Genomic DNA, 19,359 nt, shown 5'->3' with positions numbered 1-19,359 from the left:
AAACATATGCCGGGATGTGGCAGTCCAGCCTTATTGAAAGGTCTGCGTTTTGTAAGGTAATGGGAGCACAATTGGAAGTGAAAATGTGACTTCCTTATAAAGAATTTGTGATTAATAGTGTTTATGTTCTTGTACAAACACCTCACACAAGTTTTGTAAGGTAAATGCTGTTCATCTTTTTGTGTTCATTTGTCTCCCTAATAAACTGGTACATATACAAAAAGCTACACCCCTCATTATTAATGAGATAAATATTAATTAAATAAAAGGCTAGAAACCTTAAAAATAGACACACATCAACCAAAATATTGTAAAGCCGATTTTTGTTGCCAGGGTTGGAGGGTTTGAACTACAGGGAGAGGCTGAATAGGCTGGAGCTGTTTTCCCTGGAGCATTGGAGGCTGAGGGGTGATCTTTTAAACATTTCTAAATTCATGAGGGGCATGGATAGGGTAAATAGGCAACGTCTATTCCCTTGGGTGGGAGAGTCCAAAATTAGAGGGCATAGGTTTAAGGTGAGAGGGCAAAGATAAAAGGGACCTAAAGGGCAACATTTTCAGGTAGAGGGTGGTGCATGTATGGCATGAGCTATGACGTGGAGGTTCCGGTGTTGGACTGGAGTGGTTCTCACCTCATACCTTTAATTCATTGTCTGAGCTGTCACCTTTCTATATAAAACCTTAAATTATCTCAGGAATGTGACTTGAAAGAAGTTCTGGTGCTGACATATTAATGAACCAAAACTTGCAACCCATTCTAAAAGATGAAAGATTGAACAGCAATCTAGGTTTGTTCAATATATTGCATCAGTGTATGTTACTATGATCTTTTGCTATAAATTCTGTGTCCTTTAACCCTACTTCACTAGCTACCTGACAAAGGACCAGCACTCAGAAAGCTAGTGCTTCCAAATAAACCTAATGGATTATAAACTGGTGTCATGTGATTTTTAACTTGGTATGAGCTGCCAGAGGCAGTAATGGAGGCAAGAACAATCCCTGAACTTCAGGGATTAACTTTTGATATGTTAAAGTGGTTACAACAGACAATTTGTAACATAAAAATATGAGTTTTACACCTCTAAATAACTTAAGATACTCACACATTCACTTCAGGTAAAGGGGAAAACTTGATTTCTCTTTGCAGAGATTTAATCTAAGAAAAAAAAAATTTTCTTAACCAAGGATAGCTATTCTTGAAAACAAAACTGGGAATGCATAGAATGTTCTGGCATCTGTTGCTCTGGTGGCCCTGGACATGTGATGGAGTATCTCTGCGGTCTTGGCAGACATGGTTTGCGCAGGAAACATGATATTGTGATCAGTTCCCTCCCTTCCAGAAGAACAATTGGGTTTCACACCGAATACACCTCACTCCTGACAAAATTCAGGAAGTAGTCACTGTTTTGGCAGGCTTCTTTGACCTCACATTTTTTAAAATGAATATGCTTTGCAGAAGAAACCAATATCCATCTGTCTCTGCATTGAAACCCAAACTCCAAAAATGATATCAACATACAGACACTATATCTTTTCATCCCGATTTTTAATATTCAGAAAGGGCAGTGAAAAGAAAATGTAGGTGGAGTAATGCTGATAACAATAGGATCAGTAACCTTGGTCAGAGAGAATCTTAATGCCAAAAAACAAGAGCAAATAGCACAAAAAAACAACACAAAGGCAATAAAAATTGGTAGAACTTGTTTACAGGCTGCGAGATGGTAATAGTAGGGCATGGTATAAATAAACAAAGGGATCTTGAGCTGCAAGTCCACAGCTCCCTGAAACACGGGTGAATAAGTGGTAAGGAAGGTGCATGGCATGCTTGCCTTCATCTGTCAGGGCCGAGAGTGTGGTGCTGGAAAAGCACAGCAGGTCAGGCAGCATCCGAGGAGCAGGAGAATCGATGTCTCGGGCATAAGCCCTTCATCAGAGCTCTTGACTCTGACCTCCAGCATCTGCAGTCCTCACTTTCTCCTTCATTTGTCAGGGTACTGAGTATAAAAATTGGTAAGCTGTATCAGATTTTAGTGAGGCCACATTTGGAGTATTGTGTACAGTTATAGGAATGAAATGGAGGCTTCGGAAAGGGTGTAAAATGGGTTTACCAGGATGCTGCCTGCATTGGAGTTTATTCACTATAAGGACAGATTGGACAAACATGGATTGTTTTCACAAGAGCATTTGAAGTTGAGGGGTGACCTGTGAGATAACGCATTTTTGCTAAAGGCATCGGGAATGGGAATGTAATGGTACCATTCTCACGAATGTGCAGGGACCTAACTGTTAAGGGTCTTAGATCTTGAAGGTGGAAGAACTTGTTTAAAGAATAGTTACAAAAGCATAAAGAATCTTGGGTTTCATAAATTGATGTACAAAAACAGAAGAGTTATGCTGATCATTTATCAAACTCTGGCTTGGCCTCAACTACAATATTGGGTTCAGTTCTGGTCAGCACACTTTCAGGAAAATCTGATGGACTTGTGAGGATGCAGTGGAGATTTACAGGAAAGGTTCCATGGATGAGGAAATGGAATTACTAGGTCAGGTTGGACAAGCTGAGGTTGTTCCTTTTGGACCAGGTTGAGGTGAGTTTTGATGGAAGTGTGTAAGATTGTGATGGGTTAGACAGAGTTGTTCCATTACCTGATAGTACAAGAGCTCAGGGTTACAGCTTTATAAGGGAAGAGATTCAGGGAGAATGCAGGGGAGAGTGTTTTTTTACACAGTAAATTGAAACGATCTGAAACTCACTGTCAATGATGTGGCAGAAGCATAGATGAGCAACAGTTTCAAATGAAAGTCGCATAATATGGGGATAAAGCAGGAAGATATAACTGCTTATGGAATGAATTAGATGGATAGATGGCCTGCTTCTGTACCATAATGATTCTATGACTCTAACAGCAACCAGAACTAGAAGATAACAACAGATTTGGGCTCTCTATCACCCTCCCTACCAACCCTCTCTAACCTCGAAACACTGAACCAATTATATACCCAACTCAACAGGAACTATAAATTGAACCTGTGGTAGCTGGCAACTCTGCATAGCTCCATACACACTGGACATTTCACTGAATGCTCAGAGTCCCACTTCTTGTATTGCAAATGACTTGTAAGAAGTTTTGTTGTAGCAGAATTTTTCTTTAATGCTCACTGAACCGTTATTTTAATCAATTAGTCAATGAGCTATTTCTGTTTCACCAGTCTGCTAACTGAAAGTGATTGGGTATGGAGAATATTGAAGTTTCAGACTATTAATCTTGCCTTGTAGAACAGGTCAGACTGATGTCAATGCACCTTTGCCACCTAAATATACATAGAGCAGCTGGCTTTTCAAAGTTAAATCGTTCCATCCCTTGTTAATTTAACAAATGTAAATTGAAAGAGTAGGTGCGCATAATTTCATGTGCATTCCAATGAAAAGGTTAGTCTTTGTGGGCGGAAATTACATCTCCTACCTTTTAATGATTGGATCTATCGAGCAGTGGAGGCGGATAGTGCAGAAAGTTGGCTTTAGGAAGCTAGATGTCATGAATTCATAATACATATTATTTCAGCAATAAGTTGGCAGCGTCACTGAGTTTATTAATATCATTCGGTGGTGGATTCTCTTTATATTGCACACAGTTATTTTCTTGCTCAATAATCAAAGGTAAATGAATACTGCACGTTCTGGGTTCATTGATTTCTGAATTGATTGTCTTGTGTATGTTTTTGCTCAGAGCAGCACAAATTTTACAAGAATGACAGAAAGCAGAGAATGGAGCGGGGTAATCTAAACTCTGAGATATACCAGTGCCCGACATTGTTACAGTTGTGAAAATCCTGAGGATGCCCTGAGGGCAAGAAATGAGCAAAATTCTTACCATTTTTCTTTCTTTGCAATCATAAATAAAATCCACATATTCAGATGTCCTGAACTGGAAGGAGAGTGTGCACAAGCTTTGTTTTATTTACTGACTCAGCGATGGCAATTTCAAACAGAATGAGGCAAGTTGAACCAATTAACTCACCGGAAAATAAGTGAACATGCTGTCAGTGAAATACCAAGAGTAATTACCAATAAGTCCATCACCAGTGCCAGATGCTGACCCAGTGCAAAATTGTCCCTACAAACCACAACACCATACTGAAACTAAAGAAATACGTCCACATACCTAGATGACTATAGGCAACCATTCATTTACTGTACATTTGTTACTGAATTACTATTACATAGTGGAGCCATCATGGTAACTATGGCTATGAGAAATCCATAGTCCACCATTGCATTCTCCAGGGCAACACCCTGACCATTGTCTTGCAAACCAATCAGCATTTCTTTCACCCATAACATAAATTGTAGCAATTCTTGAACTTTGGCATTCTTGCATTTGTCCTGATGAGTTCAAGATGACACCTTCACCTCTGCAACAAAATCAAGTTCTGTAATCAGGTCTGTTGTGAGTACCTTTAATTCAGCTGCTTATTAAGCAGCTCACAAATCTCACAAACAATCAAGTACTGAAACAATTATTTAAACCTTATGGCATGTAGCAAGCAAAGGTCACTCAATGAGCAAGTGAAACCCCACAACCCAACTTGGTTATTACCTGATTAATGCTGGAAATTGGCCAGATTCCACCAACGGTGTCTGTCTTTAGAAGTGTTTAGGGTTCGATCCTTGTGCAGTGTTGTACTTCAAAGTTCTGCTATTGATTTTTTCCAGGATTCATACACAATGTTCTCACTTTCAAGTTTGTGGTGTGACATCACTGATGATTTACTCGATTCTTTCACACCGAACATTCATCATTCTTTAGAGAACTAAAGTCTGTAGCTAGTCTTTGAAATAACTCCACAGAGGCCGATATCCTGTCACCAAGTCACCCTTTAATTACACACAGAGAGTCCTTGACAATGATCCAGCTCCCTCAGAGCCATCTCTCAGTGTGAACAGAACCTCTGACATTCCTGTTTATATCTTGTATTCTATGAGCTCCATCTGACTGATGTGGTTGCAGTTACTACAGCCTTCTTATCAGAAGTAGCTCCTTGTTATACTCAAGGTTAGCTATCTATTTAAAACACAGCTTTTCCTGCAATTAACTCCTGAAATTCTTCTGCAGGGCAACCTTGTCCTTTGTGGCAATAAAACATTCAGTTTTTCAAGCAGATGACAAAGTAATGTTGTTGCTGTAATCTCACCAAGGTACAGCTGATTGCTTTTAGTCTCGGTGTAACAGCTTATTCCAGACAGAGTTATTGCTAATTCTTTCAATCCTTGAGCAGTTATTAAAGTTATGAAGTTAATATTGTGACAGATTGAACACCAGTAACTACTTAGTCATGGAGTCACAGAGATGTACAGAATGGAAACAGACCCTTCAGTCCAACGTGTCCATGCCCACCAGATATCCTAAATTAATCTAGTTCCATTTGCCAGCACTTAGCCCATATCCCTATAAACCCTTCCTATTCACGTACCCATCCAGGTGCCTTTTAAATGCTGTAATTGTACCAACTTGCACCACCTTCCCATGCACCACCCTCTGCATGAGAAATTTGCCCCTTAGGTGCCTTTTAAATCTTTCCCCTCTCACCCCAAACTTATGCCCTCTAATTCTGGACTCCCCCACACCAGGGAAAAGACCTTGTCTATTTATCCTAGCCATGCCCCTCATGATTTTGTAAACCTCTAAGGTCACCCCTCAGCCTCCGACGCTCCAGGGAAAACAGCCCAGTCTATTCAGCTTCCCTCTGCAGCTCAAACCTTCCAACCCTGGCAAACATCCTTGTAAAAGTCCTGGGGCCATTGTGGCATTTTGGCACAATTGCTGAGAGCGAATATATTGAGTTCCCGGTGTAAACCAGCTTGATAACCAAGAGCTGCCATCGACAGGTTTCATTCTGAACCCAGCACTCAAAATGGAATGGGCCCCTGTCAGAATGCAACTCCCTCTTACAGAAAAAAAAACCCATTCCAAAGCTAATGAATGGTTAGCGGTTCCTTCACATCTGCCACAGGAAGTGATGGAAACAAGATTTAAAAGGCATCTGGATAGGTATATGAATAGGAAGGGTTTAGAGGAATATAGGCCAAATGCTGGCAACAGCGGCTCAGTGGTTAGCACTGCAGCCTCACAGTGTCAGGGACCCGCCTTTGACTCCAGCCTCTGGTGACTGACAGTGTAGAGTTTGCACATTCTCCCCGTGTCTGTGTGGGTTTCCTTCGGGTACTCCGGTTTCCTCCCACAGTCCAAAGATGTGCAGATTAGGTGAATTGGCCACGCTAAATTGCCTGTAGTGTTCAGGGATGTGTAAGTTAGGTGTACTTGTCAGGGGTAAATGGGGTAGGGGAATGGCGCTGGGTGTGTTGGTCTTTGAGAGTCGGTGTGGATGTGTTGGGCCAAATGGCCTGTTTCCATACTGTAGGGATTCTATGATGTTGTTTCACCTGCGAAAGACATTCTGAGGACAACAAAACCACTTTCAAAATAAGAATCCACTGTTGAATGGTACCTGACCTACCATTGATGCCATAAGAGCAAAGGTAGGCCATTTGGCCCATTGAGACTGCTCTGCCTTTCAATAAGATCATGGCTGATCTGATAATCTTCAATTCCACTGTCCTGCCTTTTGCCCATAGCCCTTGATTATTGCTTACTGATTAAAAATCTGTCTACCTCAGCATTGAATATACTTAATGACTCAGCCTCTGCAGCCCTCTGCAGTGAAGAATTCCATAGATTAACTACATTCTGACAGAAGAAACTTTTATCTTCATCCCAGTCCTAACTGAGGAACCTCTCCCTCTGAGATTAGGCCAACTGGTTTTCAGACTCACCCACAAGGGACACATCCTCTCCGCATCTATCCTGACAAGCCCCCAAGGATCTCACATGCTTCAGTAAAGTCAATACTCATTCTTCTCAACTCCAGCAAATGCAGGCCCAAACCATTCAGCCTCTCCTCATAAGACAATCCTGCCATACTCAAAATCAGCTGAGTGAACCTACTCTGGACTGCCTTCAACATCAGTTTAGCTTTTGTTGGATAAAAGAACACAACCTGTTCACAATACTCTAGGTATGGTCAAACTAATGCCTTGCAGTTTTAGCAAAACTTTCCTTATTTCAAACTCCATTCCCTTTTAAATAAAAGGACAACATTTCATTTGTTCCAATCCCTCTGTGTTGGAATTTGCTGCAGTCTTTCTCTATTTTAAAAAAAAGTGGTCTCTCTATTTATCATACCAAAATGCTTCACATTTTCCTACATTATATTTCATCTGCCAAGATTTTGACCACTCATTTAGGGGCCTATTTCCTTCTGTAGACTCGTTGTGTCATCCTCACCACTTGCCTTCCCACTTGTTCTTGTATCATCCATAAATTTGGTAATAATGCATTCATTTCCCTCATCTAAGTCATTGATATACTTTGTAAATATTTATGGCCCTGGCACTGATCCCTGTAGCACACCATTAATTACAGGTTGTCATCCTGAAAATGTCCTGTTATCCCAGCTCTCTGTGTTCTGTTAGTTAACCAATTCTCTACTTCAAACACCATGGACTCTTATTTGCATTAAGTAGTCTTCTGTGTGGAATCTTATCAAATGCTTTTTGAAAATCCAAATATATTACATCTACTGGTTCTCCTTCATCTATCCTGTTTGTTTTCCTCAAAGAATTCTAAAAACGTACATGATTTCCTCTTCATGAAGCCATGATGACTCTGCTTGATCATATTGCTTATTTGTAAATGCTCTTCTATTATATCTTTTACAATATGCACCAGCTTCTGCATGAAAACACTAGCCCTTAGAGAGTTATAGAAATGGCCAGAAGCAAGTTCATGCATAGGTTTGAGGCCCAGAACAGCAGAGGTGTTTTTTTTAAAATTTAACTTATTTTTCAAAATCAACCTGTTCAGTGATGTTTCTACACGCCTCTGGGACTTGAGTCAAGATTAGAGTGGTGCTAGAAAAGCACAGCAGGTCAGGCATCAATCATTCTGATGAAGGGCCTTTGCCCGAAATGTTGACTTTCCTGCTCCTCAGATGCTGCCTGACCTGCTGTATTTTTCCAACACCACTCTAATCTTAACTCTAATCTCCAGCATCTGCAGCACCCACTTCTGCCTAGTTGACTTCAACCTCTGGGACTTGAGCCCAGGCCTCCCAGTCCAGAGCACTGTGCCAGAGCGTCTCTTATTTCCTATGCTCTGGGAGCCACACCTCAAGAAATATGGCAAAGCTTTAGACTGGTTTTGGGATTAGAACAGTCAAGTGCCTGGTTTTGACTCTGTTGGAGATCTCTATGAGTCTTTGAGTACAGAAAAGAATGAGTCCAATGACACTTGATGTTACAACTCCAATGAGATGGGGTGAACCAGCTGCATTCTCTTCAATGCCCTTGTTTGTTTACAATGAAGGTCTACATTCTTTTAACATGTCGCTAAACCTTTCTGTAAATAAAATATAGATAATTATTTTTTGCTGGAGTGGTAAGAAGCCAATCACAAGGTGGGTCTTGGACAACGAGCAGTAGCAAATATTGCAATTATCTTTTAACTTCTTCAGTTCCTAATTGTCCTTTCTAGTCAGTGTAATCATTGGGCTTTTTTTCTTGGGAGGTGGGGAGAGAGAGTGAGTCTTCTCCTGCCAGTTTCAGTTTCAGTTTCAGTCAGAGATCCATCTCCCTACCCTTTTCCAATTAAATAAATGTGGAAATCAATGCTAATTGTATATTCCCCATTGACTCAAATTTGAGGATTAATGATCACAGCCAAGGTTCCTTCTACAATGTGTGAAGATTTTCACGGTGGTGCAAATCAGAGGAGATGAAGTTTTTTTCATGCATTCTCAGGAGTCCTGGATGGTTTCATTGCCCTTTGGTTAATTGCAGTTCAGACTGTCTCCTGTCTAATCATGAAAACTTAGTCAACCTGTGGGGTTGAAAGTGGGCTTTTGGCCACTTTAAATTAGTGCTTTTTAATATCACTTTAGTCTGTGGACAACACAGCCTCTAAATGAGATGATGGAATTCAAAAAGCAATTGTCTATATTGTCTATTCTTGCGAGACCAGGGTGAGAGATTTCAATAAAATGTAGAGACCCTCAAGAAGCCAGCATTCTTCTTCAACTAAAGAAAGAAAAGAGGAGATTAAATTGGTCGTATAACATCTGGAAGTGTTTTGATCAAGTAGATAAAGTGTAATCATATCTAAGAGGCAGCAGGTTTAACAATCAGAGGACACTGATTGGAAAAAGAACCATATGTAAAGATATAGTGACTTTTATTCTACAGAGCGATCTGTAAAGGGATCTGACGAAACAAAAGAATTATGCATGCTGGAAATCAGACAGAAAAACAGAAAGTTCTGGAAAAGCTCAGCAGCTCTGGCAGAATCTGTAGCAAGAAAGCAGAGTTTCATCCTGTGACTGAAAGGAGATGCAAAAAAGACATTCAAAATGGAATTTGGTAAACACTTGAAGGGCTGTGGGAAAAGGGCAGAGAACACATTATGACAGTGGAATCAGAGCATATCATTATTAAACAAGACCTGGTATCTGCATTCCTGCAGATGATAAGGAGTGGTGAACACAAGAGAATCATCCTCTCTTAGACATCTCCTCTCCAGGTTGACCCTTTGTGACAGGAAAATGGAGAAAGAGTCGGTGAGAGCAGGAGAGTGAAGAGGGAGTCTGTGAGAGCAGGAGAGTGAGGAGACAGTCTGTTAGATCAGGAGAGTGAGGATAGGGTCTGTGAAAGCAGGAGATTAAGGAGTGAGACTGTGAGCACAGCTGAGTGAGGAAGGAATATGTGAGAGCAGGACAGTGAGGAGAGAGTCTGTGAGAGCAGGAGAGTGAGGAGGGAGTCTGTGAGAGCAGGAGAGAGAAGAGAGTCTGTGAGAGCAGGAGAGTGAGGAGGGAGTCTGTGAAAGCAGGAGAGTGAGGAGAGAGTCTGTGAGAGCAGGAGAGTGAGAAGGGGGTCTGTGAGAGCAGGAGAGTGAGAAGGGAGTCTGTGACAGCAGGAGACTGGGGAGAGAGTCGGTGAGAGCAGGAGAATGAGGAGTGAGTTGATGTGAGCAGGAGAGTGAGGAGGGAGTTTGTGAGATCAGGAGATAAGGAGAAAGTCAGTGAGAGCAGGAGAGTGAGGAGAGGGTCTGTAAGAGCAGGTGAGTGAGGAGGGAGTCTGTGAAAGCAGGAGATTAAGGAGCGAGATTGTGAGCGCAGTTGAGTGAGGAGGGAGTATGTGAGAGCAGGAGAGTGAGGAGTATGACTGTGAGAGCATGAGAATGAGGTGAGAATCTGTGAGAGCAGGAGAGAGGGGAGAGAGTCTGTGAGAGCAGGGAAACGAGGAGTGAGACTGTGAGAACAGGAGAGTGAGGAGGGAGCCTGTGAGATCTGGAGATTTCGGAGAGAGTCCGTGAGATGAGGAGAGGCTCCGTGACAGCAGGAGAGTGAGGAGAGAGTATGTGAGAGCAGGAGAGTGAGGAGGGAGTCTGTGAGACGAAGAGAGTGAGGAGGGGGTCTGTGAGAGCAGGAGACTGAGGAGGGAGTCTGTGAGAACAGGAGAGTGAGGAGGGAGTCTGTGAGAGCAGGAAAGCGAGGAGGGAGTCTGTGAGAGCAGGAGAGTGAAGAGAGTGTCTGTGAGAGCAGGAGAGTTCGTAGAGGGTCGGTGAGAACAGGAGAGTGAGGAGGTAGTATGTGAGAGCAGGAGAGTAGGAGGGAGTCTGTGAGAGCAGGAGTGAGAAGAGAGAGGCTGTGAGAGCAGGTGAGTGACGAGGGAGTCTGTGAGAGCAGGAGAGTGAGGAGAGAGTCTGTGAAAGCAGGTGAGTGAGGAGGAAGTCTGTGAAACCAGGAGATTAAGGAGCGAGACTGTGAGCACAGTTGAGTGAGGAGGGAGTATGTGAGAACAGGAGAGTGAGGAGGCAGTCTGTGAGAGCAGGAGAGTGAGGAGGGGGTCTGTGAAAGCAGGAGAGTGAGGAGAGAGTCTGCAAGATCAGGAGAGTGAGGAGGGAGTCTGTGAGAGCAGGAGAGTGCGGAAGGAGTCTGTGACAGCATGAGAGTGGGGAGACAGTCTGTGAGAGCGGGAAAATGAGGAGTGATTCTGTGAGAGCAGTAGAGTGAGGAGAGAGTCTGTGAGAGCAGGAGAATGAAGAGGGAGTCTGTGAGAATAGGAGAGTGAGGAGGGAGTCTGTGAGAGCAGGAGAATGAGGAGAGTGTGAGAGCAGGAGTGTTCGGAGAGAGTCTGTGAGATCAGGAGAGTGAGGAGGGAGTCTGTGAGAACAGGAGTGCTCGGAGAGAGTTTGTGATAGCAGGAGTGTGAGGAGAGAGTTTGTGAGAGCAGGATTGTGAGGAGAGAGTCTGTGAAAGCAGGAGAGTGAGGAGAGAGTCTTTGAGAGCAGGAGGCTTAGGAGAGAGTCTGTGAGATCAGAAGAGTGAGGAGGGGGTCTGTAAGAGCAGGAGACTGAGGAGAGAGTCTGTGAGATCAGGAGAGTGAGGAGGGAGTCTGTGAAGTCAGCAGAGTGTGGAGGGAGTCTGTGACAGCAGGAGAGTGGGGAGAGAGTCTGTGAGAGCAGGAAACTGAGGAGAGAGTTTATGTGAGCCGGAGAGTGAGGAGGGAATCTGTGAGAGCAGGAGATTGAGGAAAGAGTCTGTGAGAACAGGGGAGTGAGGAGGGAATCTGTGACAGCAGGTGAGTGAGGAAGCAGTCTGTGAGAGCAGGAGAGTGAGGAGAGAGTCTGTGTGAGCAGGAGATGGAGGAGGGAGACTATGAAAGCAGAAGATTAAGGAGCGAGACTGTGAGCGCAGGAGAGTGAGGAGGGAGTATGTGAGATCAGGAGAGTTCGGAAAGAGTCTGTGAGATGAGGAGAGGCTCTGTGAGAGCAGGACAGTGAGAAGGGAGTCTGTGAGAGCAGGAGAGTGAGGAGAGTGTCTATAAGATCAGGAGAGTGAGGAGAGTGTCTGTGAGAGCAGGAGAGTTCGGAGAGAGTCTGTGAGAACAGGAGAGTGAGGAGAGTGTCTGTGAGAGCAGGAGAGTGAGGAGGGATTCTGTGAGAGCAGGAGAATGAGGAGAGAGTGTGTGAGATCCGTGGAGTGAACAGAGAGTCTGTGAGAGCAGGAGAATGAGGAGGTAGTACATGAAAGCAGGAGAGTGAGGAGAGAGTCAGTGGGAGCCGAAGTCTGAGGAGGGGGTATGTGAGAACAAGAGAGTGAGGAAAGAGTCTGTGAGAGCAGGTGAGTGAGGAGGGAGTCTGTGAGAACAGGAGAGTGAGGAGGAAGTCTTTGAAAGCAGGAAAGTGAGGAAAGAGTCTGTGAGAACAGGAGAGTGAGGAGGGAGTCTGTAAGAACAGGAGAATGAGGAGGGAGTCTGTGAGAGCAGGACTGTTTGGAGAGAGTTTGTGATAGCAGGAGTGTGAGGAGAGAGTTTGTGAAAGCAGGAGAGTGAGGAGAGAGTCTGTGAGATCAGACGAGTGTGGAGGGGGTCTGTGAGAGCAGGAGAGTGAGGACGGGTCTGTGAGAACAGGAGAGTGAGGAGAGAGTCTGTGAGAACAGAGGAGTGATGAGTGAGTCTACGACAGCAGGAGAGTGGGAGAGAGTTTATGTGAGCAGGAGAGTGAGGAGGGACTCTGTGAGAACAGGAGAGTTCGGAGAGAGTCTGTCAGGTGAGGAGAGGCTCTGTGAGAGCAGGACAGTGAGAAGGGAGTCTGTGAGAGCAGGAGAGTGAGGAGGGAGTCTGTGAGATCCGTGGACTGAGGAGAGAGTCTGTGAGAGCAGGAGACTGAGAAGAGAATTTATGTGAGCAGGAGAGTGAGGAGAGAGTCTGTGAGAGCAGGAGAGTTCGAGAGAGTCTGTGAGTTGAGGAGAGTGAGGAGGGAATCTGTGAAAGCAGGAGAATGAGGAGAGAGTCTGTGAGAACAGAGGAGTGATGAGTGAGTCTACGACAGCAGGAGAGTGGGGAGAGAGTTTATGTGAGCAGGAGAGTGAGGAGGGAGTCTGTGAGAACAGGAGAGTGAGGAGGGACTCTGTGAGAACAGGAGAGTGAGGAGGGATTCTGTGAAAGCAGGAGAGTTCGGAGAGAGTCTGTCAGGTGAGGAGAGGCTCTGTGAGAGCAGGACAGTGAGAAGGGAGTCTGTGAGTGCAGGAGAGTGAGGAGGGAGTCTGTGAGAGCAGAAGAGTGAGGAGGGAGTCTATGAGAGCAGGAGAGTGAGGAGAGAGTCTGTGAGAGCAGGAGAGTGAGGAGAGGATCTGTGAAAGCAGGAGATTAAGGAGCGACACTGTGAGCACAGTTGAGTGAGGTGGGAGTATGTGAGAGCAGGAGAGTGAGGAGGGAGTGTCTGAGAGCAGGCGAGTGAGGATTGTGTGTCTGTGAGAGCAGGAGAGTTAAGAGAGTCTATGAGGGCTGTAGAGTGAGGAAGGAATCTGTGAGAGCAGGAGAGTAAGGAGGGAGTCTGAGAGATCCGTGGAGTGAGGAGAGAGTCTGTGAGAGCAGGAGACTGAGAAGAGAATTTATGTGAGCAGGAGAATGAGGAGGGAGTCTCTGAGAACAAGAGAGTGAGGAGAGAGTCTGTGAGAGCAGTAGAGTTCGAGAGAGTCTGTGAGTTGAGGAGAGTGAGGAGGGAGTCTTTGAGAGCAGGAGAGTGTGGAGGAAGTCTGTGAGAATAGGAGAGTGAGGAGGGAATCTGTAAAAGCAGGAGAATGAGGAGAGAGTCTGTGAGAACAGGAGAGTGAGGAGAGAGTCTGTGAGAAAAGGAGAGTGAGGAGGGGGTCTGTGAGAGCAGGAGAGTGAGGAGGGGGTCTGTGAGATGAGGAGAGTGAGGAGGAAGTCTTTGAAAGCAGGAAAGTGAGGAAAGAGTCTGTGAGAACAGGAGAGTGAGGAGGGAGTCTGTAAGAACAGGAGAATGAGGAGGGAGTCTGTGAGAGCAGGACTGTTTGGAGAGAGTTTGTGATAGCAGGAGTGTGAGGAGAGAGTTTGTGAAAGCAGGAGAGTGAGGAGAGAGTCTGTGAGATCAGACGAGTGTGGAGGGGGTCTGTGAGAGCAGGAGAGTGAGGACGGGTCTGTGAGAACAGGAGAGTGAGGAGAGAGTCTGTGAGAACAGAGGAGTGATGAGTGAGTCTACGACAGCAGGAGAGTGGGAGAGAGTTTATGTGAGCAGGAGAGTGAGGAGGGACTCTGTGAGAACAGGAGAGTTCGGAGAGAGTCTGTCAGGTGAGGAGAGGCTCTGTGAGAGCAGGACAGTGAGAAGGGAGTCTGTGAGAGCAGGAGAGTGAGGAGGGAGTCTGTGAGATCCGTGGACTGAGGAGAGAGTCTGTGAGAGCAGGAGACTGAGAAGAGAATTTATGTGAGCAGGAGAGTGAGGAGAGAGTCTGTGAGAGCAGGAGAGTTCGAGAGAGTCTGTGAGTTGAGGAGAGTGAGGAGGGAATCTGTGAAAGCAGGAGAATGAGGAGAGAGTCTGTGAGAACAGAGGAGTGATGAGTGAGTCTACGACAGCAGGAGAGTGGGGAGAGAGTTTATGTGAGCAGGAGAGTGAGGAGGGAGTCTGTGAGAACAGGAGAGTGAGGAGGGACTCTGTGAGAACAGGAGAGTGAGGAGGGATTCTGTGAAAGCAGGAGAGTTCGGAGAGAGTCTGTCAGGTGAGGAGAGGCTCTGTGAGAGCAGGACAGTGAGAAGGGAGTCTGTGAGTGCAGGAGAGTGAGGAGGGAGTCTGTGAGAGCAGAAGAGTGAGGAGGGAGTCTATGAGAGCAGGAGAGTGAGGAGAGAGTCTGTGAGAGCAGGAGAGTGAGGAGAGGATCTGTGAAAGCAGGAGATTAAGGAGCGACACTGTGAGCACAGTTGAGTGAGGTGGGAGTATGTGAGAGCAGGAGAGTGAGGAGGGAGTGTCTGAGAGCAGGCGAGTGAGGATTGTGTGTCTGTGAGAGCAGGAGAGTTAAGAGAGTCTATGAGGGCTGTAGAGTGAGGAAGGAATCTGTGAGAGCAGGAGAGTAAGGAGGGAGTCTGAGAGATCCGTGGAGTGAGGAGAGAGTCTGTGAGAGCAGGAGACTGAGAAGAGAATTTATGTGAGCAGGAGAATGAGGAGGGAGTCTCTGAGAACAAGAGAGTGAGGAGAGAGTCTGTGAGAGCAGTAGAGTTCGAGAGAGTCTGTGAGTTGAGGAGAGTGAGGAGGGAGTCTTTGAGAGCAGGAGAGTGTGGAGGAAGTCTGTGAGAATAGGAGAGTGAGGAGGGAATCTGTAAAAGCAGGAGAATGAGGAGAGAGTCTGTGAGAACAGGAGAGTGAGGAGAGAGTCTGTGAGAAAAGGAGAGTGAGGAGGGGGTCTGTGAGAGCAGGAGAGTGAGGAGGGGGTCTGTGAGATGAGGAGAGTGAGGAGGGGGTCTGTGAGAGTAGGTGAGTGAGGAGGGAGTGAGTGAGAGCAGGAGAGTGAGGAGGGAGTCTGTGATAGCAGGAGAGTGAGCAGGGTGTCAGTGAGAGCAGAAGACTGAGGAGGGAGTCTGTGAGAACAAGACAGTTCGAGACAGTCTGTGAGTTGAGGAGAGTGAGGAGGGGGTCTGTGAGAACAGTGGAGTGAGGAGGGAGTCTGTGAAAGCAGGAGAGTGAGGAGAGAGTCTGTGAGAATAGGAGAGTGAGGAGGGAGTGTGTGAAAGCAGGAGAGTGAGGCGAGAGTCTGTGAGAACAGGAGAGGTCGAGAGAGTCTGTGGGTTGAGGAGAGTGAGGAGAGAGTCTGTGAGAGCAGGAGAGTGAAGAGGGGATCTGTGAGAACAGGAGAGTGAGGAGAGAGTCTGTGAGAAGAGGAGAGTGAGGAGGGAGTCTGTGAGAGCAGGAGAGTGAGGACAGAGCCTGTGAGAGCAGGAGAGTTCGGAGAGAGTCTGTGAGAACAGGAGAGTGAGGAGGTAGCATGTGAGAGCAGGAGAGTGAGGAGGGGGTCTGTGAGTGCAGAAGAGTGAGGAGGGATTCTGTGAGAGCAGTAGAATGAGGAGAGAGTCTGTGAGAGCAGGAGAGTAAGGAGGCGTCTATAAGAGCAGGAGAGTGAGGAGGGAGTCTATGACAGGAGGAGAGTGGGGAGAGAGTCTATAAGAGCTGGAGAATGATGAGTGAGTTTATGTGAGGAGAGTGAGGAGGGAGTTTGTAAGAGCAGGAGAGTGAGGAGAGAGTCTGTGAGAGCAGGAGAGTGTGGAATGTGTCTGTGAGAGCAGGAGATTGAGGAGAGGGTCTGTGAATGCAGGAGATTAAGGAGCGAGACTGTGAGCGCAGTTGAGTGAGGAGGGAGTGTGTGAGAACAGGCGAGTGAGGAATGTGTCTGTGAGAGCAGGCGAGTGAGGAGAGAGTCTATGAGAGCAGGAGAGTGAGGAGGGAATCTGTGAGAGCAGGAGACTGAGAAGAGAATTTATGTGAGCAGGAGAGTGAGGAGGGAGTCTGTGAGAGCAGGAGAGTAAGGAGAGAGTCTGTGAGAGCAGCAGAGTGAGGAGGGAGTCTGTGAAAGCAGGAGAGTGAGGAGAGAGTCTGTGAGAAAAGGAGAGTGAGGAGGGGGTCTGTGAGAGCAGGAGAGTGAGGAGGAAATCTGTGAGAGCAGGACAGTGAGGAAAGTGTCTGTGAGAACAGGAGAGTGAGGAGGGAGTCTGTGAGAACAGGAGAGTGAGGAGGTAGCATGTGAGAGCAGGAGAGTGAGGAGGGGGTCTGTGAGTGCAGAAGAGTGAGGAGGGATTCTGTGAGAGCAGTAGAATGAGGAGAGAGTCTGTGAGAGCAGGAGAGTAAGGAGCGAGACTGTGAGAGCAGGTGAGTGAGGAGAGAGTATGTGAGAGCAGGAGAGTGAGGAGGAAGTCTTTGAAAGCAGGAGAGTGAGGAAAGAGTCTGTGAGAACAGGAGAGTGAGGAGAGAGTCTGTAAGAACAGGAGAATGAGGAGGGAGTCTGTGAGATCAGGAAAGTGAGGAGGGGGTCTGTGAGAGCAGGAGAGTTAGGAGGGAGTCTTTGAAAGCAGGAGAGTGAGGAAAGAGTCTGTGAGAACAGGAGAGTGTGGAGGGAGTCTGTAAGAACAGGAGAATGAGGAGGGAGTCTGTGAGATCAGGAAAGTGAGGAGGGGGTCTGTGAGAGCAGGAGAGTTAGGAGAGAGTCTGTGAGATCAGGAAAGTGAGGAGGGGGTCTGTGAGAGCAGGAGAGTTAGGAGAGAGTCTGTGAGATCAGGAGAGTGAGGAGGAGGTTTGTGAGAACTGGAGAGTGAGGAGAGAGTCTGTGAAAGCAGGAGAGTATGGATGGAGTCTGTGAGAGCAGGAGAGTGAGGACAGAGCCTGTGAGAGCAGGTGAGTGAGGAGCAAGTCTACGACAGCAGGAGAATGGGGAGAGAATTTATGTGAGCAGGAGAGTGAGGAGGGAGTCTGTGAGAGCAGGAGAGATAAGGAGAGAGTCTGTGAGAGCAGGAGAGTGAGGAGAGGGTCTGTGAGAGCAGGAGAGTAAGGAGAGAGTTTGTGAGAGCAGGAGAGTGAGGAGAGGGTCTGTGAGAGCAGGAGAGTGAGGAAAGAGTCTGTGAGAACAGGAGAGTGAGGAGAGAGTCTGTAAGAACAGGAGAATGAGGAGGGAGTCTGTGAGATCAGGAAAGTGAGGAGGGGGTCTGTGAGAGCAGGAGAGTTAGGAGGGAGTCTTTGAAAGCAGGAGAGTGAGGAAAGAGTCTGTGAGAACAGGAGAGTGTGGAGGGAGTCTGTAAGAACAGGAGAATGAGGAGGGAGTCTGTGAGATCAGGAAAGTGAGGAGGGGGTCTGTGAGAGCAGGAGAGTTAGGAGAGAGTCTGTGAGATCAGGAAAGTGAGGAGGGGGTCTGTGAGAGCAGGAGAGTTAGGAGAGAGTCTGTGAGATCAGGAGAGTGAGGAGGAGGTTTGTGAGAACTGGAGAGTGAGGAGAGAGTCTGTGAAAGCAGGAGAGTATGGATGGAGTCTGTGAGAGCAGGAGAGTGAGGACAGAGCCTGTGAGAGCAGGTGAGTGAGGAGCAAGTCTACGACAGCAGGAGAATGGGGAGAGAATTTATGTGAGCAGGAGAGTGAGGAGGGAGTCTGTGAGAGCAGGAGAGATAAGGAGAGAGTCTGTGAGAGCAGGAGAGTGAGGAGAGGGTCTGTGAGAGCAGGAGAGTAAGGAGAGAGTTTGTGAGAGCAGGAGAGTGAGGAGAGGGTCTGTGAGAGCAGGAGAGTAAGGAGAGAGTTTGTGAGAGCAGGAGAGTGAGGAGACGGTCTGTGAGAGCAGGTGAGTGAGGAGAGAGTATGTGAGAGCAGGAGAGTGAGGAGGGACTCTGTGAGAACAGGAGAGTGAGAAGGGATTCTGTGAAAGCAGGAGAGTTCGGAGAGAGTCTGTGAGATGAGAAGAGGCTCTGTGAGAGCAGGACAGTGAGAAGGGAGTCTGTGAGAGCAGGAGAGTGAGGAGAGTGTCTGTAAGATCAGGAGAGTGAGGAGAGTGTCTGTGAGAGCAGGAGAGTTCGGAGAGAGTCTGTGAGAACAGGAGAGTTCGGAGAGAGTCTGTGAGATGAGAAGAGGCTCTGTGAGAGCAGGACAGTGAGAAGGGAGTCTGTGAGAGCAGGAGAGTGAGGAGAGTGTCTGTAAGATCAGGAGAGTGAGGAGAGTGTCTGTGAGAGCAGGAGAGTTCGGAGAGAGTCTGTGAGAACAGGAGAGTGAGGAGGTAGCATGTGAGAGCAGGAGAGTGAGGAGGGAGTCCGTGAGAGCAGAAGAGTGAGGAGGGATTCTGGGAGAGCAGAAGAGTGAGGAGGGAGTCTATGAGAGCAGCAGAGTGAGGAGGGAGTCTATGAGAGCAGCAGAGTGAGGAGGGAGTCTATGAGAGCAGGAGAGTGAGGAGGGAGTCTATGAGAGCAGGAGAGTGAGGAGGGAGTCTATGACAGGAGGAGAGTGGGGAGAGAGTCTGTGAGAGCAGGAGAATGATGAGTGAGTTTATGTGAGGAGAGTGAGGAGGGGGTCTGTGAGAACAGGAGAGTATGGATGGAGTCTGTGAGAGCAGGAGAGTGAGGAGGGAGTCTGAGAGAACAGTGGAGTGAGGAGAGAGTCTGTGAGATCAGGTGAGTGAGGAGAGTGTCTGTGAGAGCAGGAGAGTTTGGACAGAGTCTGTGAGAACAGGAGAGTGAGGAGGTAGCATGTGAGAGCAGGAGAGTGAGGAGGGAATCCGTGAGAACAGGAGAGTGAGGAGAGAGTCTTTAAGAACAGGAGAGTGAGGAGGGAGTTTGAGAGTTCAGGTGAGTGAGGAGAGTGTCTGTTAGAGCAGGAGAGTTCGGAGACAGTCTGTGAGAGCAGGAGAGTGAGGAGAGAGTCTGTTAGAGCAGGAGAGTGAGGAGAGAGTCTGTTAGAGCAGGAGAGTGAGGAGGGAGTCTGTGAGAAAAGGAG

Source organism: Chiloscyllium punctatum, chromosome 22, assembly GCF_047496795.1.
Source record: "Chiloscyllium punctatum isolate Juve2018m chromosome 22, sChiPun1.3, whole genome shotgun sequence".
Taxonomy (NCBI): domain Eukaryota; kingdom Metazoa; phylum Chordata; class Chondrichthyes; order Orectolobiformes; family Hemiscylliidae; genus Chiloscyllium; species Chiloscyllium punctatum.
This window is presented reverse-complemented; position numbering follows the sequence as displayed.